The 3,690-nt window shown below is 45.6% G+C and overlaps 1 non-coding gene across 1 annotated transcript; it reads left to right on the forward strand.

Annotated features, from left to right (window-relative positions):
- Positions 1–3,272: 3,272 nt before the first annotated feature.
- On the forward strand, positions 3,273–3,344 carry TRNAA-CGC (transfer RNA alanine (anticodon CGC)). Its single transcript has one exon. It is a non-coding gene; the product is annotated as a tRNA-Ala (tRNA).
- The last annotated feature ends 346 nt before the right edge of the window (positions 3,345–3,690 follow it).

Here is a 3,690-nt window from a genome sequence, read left to right on the forward strand (position 1 = left end):
ATGTAACGTAAACTAAATTCCTGTGATTCCCCTAGTGTGCCAACCAACCGGTATTTTTCTGCCTTTATGAGCTTTCTGTTAATGCATCCATAGATAATAACTCATCAACTGACATACACCTAAAACCAACCAGGACTATTGGCTTTGTCAATGATACTTAGCTGTTTAAGGCTCTACGGAAAAAAATACAAAAAAACTGCATCCTAGATTTAGCTTACACTCCTAGAGAATGCACCATGCAATAAAACGAGAAATGTAAACTGAAACTAAATGACTGACATGGTTTACCTAACGTTTTTACATTCATTGTTCAGAAATCGATCAGTGTTTTTAGCAGGCAGTTTAAGGACACTGATATAGGGCCCACAAGGGACCCAGTTAAATGTCTGTTTTAAATTACTACGGTGACTGAGACTCGGATGGGCCAGAGTGTCACAGGAATGGCATGAATGTACATGAATTGTTTTGTAAATTACAAGTAAAGGGGCTCCCTGTTAAACATGCAAAGTGTTCATTCAGAATTGAATGTGTGATTTACTTAGGTAATGAAAGCTATGGTGATAAGATTTGTCCCCGAAGGAGGACCTGATTAACTCCATAAATTATGCTCCATCTAAATAGGGTGAAACGTTTCAGGGAAGCACTTAAAGTCTTCACCACTGACTGATATCTTACGGCTTTACAAAAGGAAAAGTTTTAAAGTAGTTTGATAGTGAGAGTGAGGGAGAGGCAGAAAATAAAACACACCAAGAATTAAACAGTTCAAAGACATGCTGCACTCGCCATCTCTGTTGTTGTAAGAGTGGAAGGAACTGTGGCACTTTTGTTTCTAAAAAGGGTGCAATTAGACACGTTATCCCGCATGTGCATTTCCTGTGGGGATTATGTTATTTTTTCATTTACTCTCCTTCTGGAGGACTTGAGACAATAAAGGCAAGGTTAAAGTACAGCATAGCTGACATCATTATGAACAAAATCTGCCTGTTACTGGTTTATTTCCAAGACATGGACTTCACCCGAAATAGCGGACAGCGGATGTATGACGGTACAACGCGTACCGTTACAACGCGTACCTTTACGACGCAGGTATAACATGCAAGTCGTTACAACGACTTGCGTTGGGGGGTGCTGGATAGTGAATAGTTTAATTTACTATTCCAACTCCAGTCCCCGTGAATAGTAGGGAAGGTGTTGGATAGTAAATTAAACTATCCCCTATCCTAGAGCGCCCTCCAGCGAAAGTCGTTGTAACGACTTTCGTTGTAAATCCTGCATTGTAACGGTACCGCGTTATAACGGTTCCGTTGTAAAGGATGTTTCCCGTGGACAGCCTGTGTAAATTACAGAGGAGTGGTCAACCTAACCCTGATGCATCAATGGTTTGCGACCATAAATCCAGCCATTACAGACTACCAGTGACCCTATTACACATAGGTGCGCCGGGCGCAAACAGGGAAAGTGTGCCCAATTGCATTGAAGCTTTCAAGAGAAATATGGAGCGCTGATCCGTGTTTCACTATGCAGGCAGCAAACTGTCTACACTTTTAAGAAGGTAGAGAGATCCCCCTGTAGATGGGTGCAGTGAGTGACTGCACCCACCTGCAACACAAAGTCTGGGGGGCCCTCTATAGAAGGCATCCATTAGGGGGTACGCTGACAATGCACCAACCTTTAAGTGACGCACTGTCAGTACGCCTCCTGAGAGCTTCTTTGCCTCTGCACCTGCATCCATAATGCGGCGCGGGCACAGAGGCAAAGAGATTCCTTCATTTACATGGGCCCATGCAAATGAGGGAATTCCCTCTTGAGAAAGTGATGGCGCTACATGGGCACTATCGCTTTAAGTATTACAGAAGGGACCGCACAATCATCTGTGGCCCATTCTGTAATGCCAACGTGGCCCGGGAACGCGCAAAGTGGGCACACATGCCCGTTGCCCCTCCTAGAGCATGCTCTATTATACGGCCCCAGATTAATGTGGTAACAGATCCACAAAAAATAAGGGCTCCCCTTTGGACCCTTTCACCTTTTTGAATGTTGAAAAAAGATTCTGGGAGATTAGGCAGTGATTCGCGAGATCGCTTCCAACTCACAGTGAACTTTTATTAAAAATGCAGCCCTGTGTCCTTGAAGGAATTCAGGCTGCATAAAAAAATGGACGCCGATAAGGGCCATGCTGGCTGGCTCGAGGCACTGCATTGGATTGCCATGGGATAAATCACAGAAGGAGCTACGTTGAGGCTAAAAAGGCGATGCTACCTGAGGGAAGGAATTAAGAAAGAGTAAGCAGAATTTAGGACTGGAGGGTGTGTGAAGGGGCAATTAAGCAAAGGCAAAACTGGAGTAAAGCAGCTTGAGTAAGAGAAAAGGAACTGCAATAGGCATGGTTGAGCAGCAAAAGGGTGAAAGTGAAGATCGCATTACTTTCACTGGAGCACAGCAAAGAGCGGCAGGGTATCAGTAATGGTGCAGCAGACAAGAGAGGCTCCGAAGATGTTTTACGTTCCAGCACGAGCCCATCTCCATCAGGCTGCTGAAACATGAGCTCATAAGATTATGATGAAACTTCTGGATGGACCCTTGGGGCTCACAAGAGCACGTAGCCACCAAGCCTTGGCCTGCTATATTCAATAATGAGCTCTCGGGGTGGGCAACTCCTAGTGGTGGTTGTCTCCATGGGCATTCATTAACAAATCTGAAACCAGACCTGCTCAGGCCACAAGGATATTGGAGCACTCCAAACACAAAATAACACAATAGGCAGGCTGCAAACTCTGACACACATGAATGAGGTGCCTTCTATTGTTTTCAGGGCCTGTAGTTGTTGATTAGCACAGGCTGGCAGCAAATTGTATTTCCTGCTGCTGCGCCCACCGAAACGGCCCCTCAACACTCCATGTGTTTTCTCACTTTGTGGCTGTCGACTGCAACAACGGGTACAAGGCGTTTTCACCATTGCGGAATTTGCTTCCCATCTAGATTACCAACGGCCAGCCCAATGGACACTTTGGGTGATACAGAGTAATTTTTGACTCGAGTGTCAGCTTCTTAAAGTGCCCCACCTGCCCTCTAGTTAAGAGAACCACACCTATGAGGTTAGAATGCCCCATTTGGTCCGGCAGATTTCATGGCTGCACAGGTAAAAATGCAGCCAGACTCCAGCTTCCCAGACTCCTCTGTTGACCACCCTGCCACAGCAGTTCTGTGCTCTGCAGCAACACAGAGGCACACAACCTCCTAAGCACGTCTGATTTGAGCACGTCACTACAGAAGAGGATGTAGCTCAGTGGTAGAACGTATGCTTCGCATGTATGAGGCTCTGGGTTCAATCCCCAGCATCTGCACATGTTAGTATTTATTTTTAAATATCTGTATTTCACGAAAATTGAACGAACGAAGGGAGAGGATGGGTGTCAAGACCCCAACCAGGCGCTGCCAAACACGAGACCTAAAAATTGTTCTTTATTTCAAGATAATCAAAGACATGATGGTCTTCTGACTCTTGCAGGCCACCATCCCCATCATTGTGGCCGATTGCAGGGGTCACAAACTGCTGAATGAAATATATGTATAAGTGTATATGGGTGAACAGATGACGGACCACCTGTCTGCAAACCAGCCATGTCGCGCTTACTGGAGATACCTGGTGGGCTAGTTGGCCCCCAGGGACCCTCAGTATTTATTGGGACT

This window comes from Lissotriton helveticus, chromosome 4_1 (assembly GCF_964261635.1).
Source record: "Lissotriton helveticus chromosome 4_1, aLisHel1.1, whole genome shotgun sequence".
Taxonomy (NCBI): domain Eukaryota; kingdom Metazoa; phylum Chordata; class Amphibia; order Caudata; family Salamandridae; genus Lissotriton; species Lissotriton helveticus.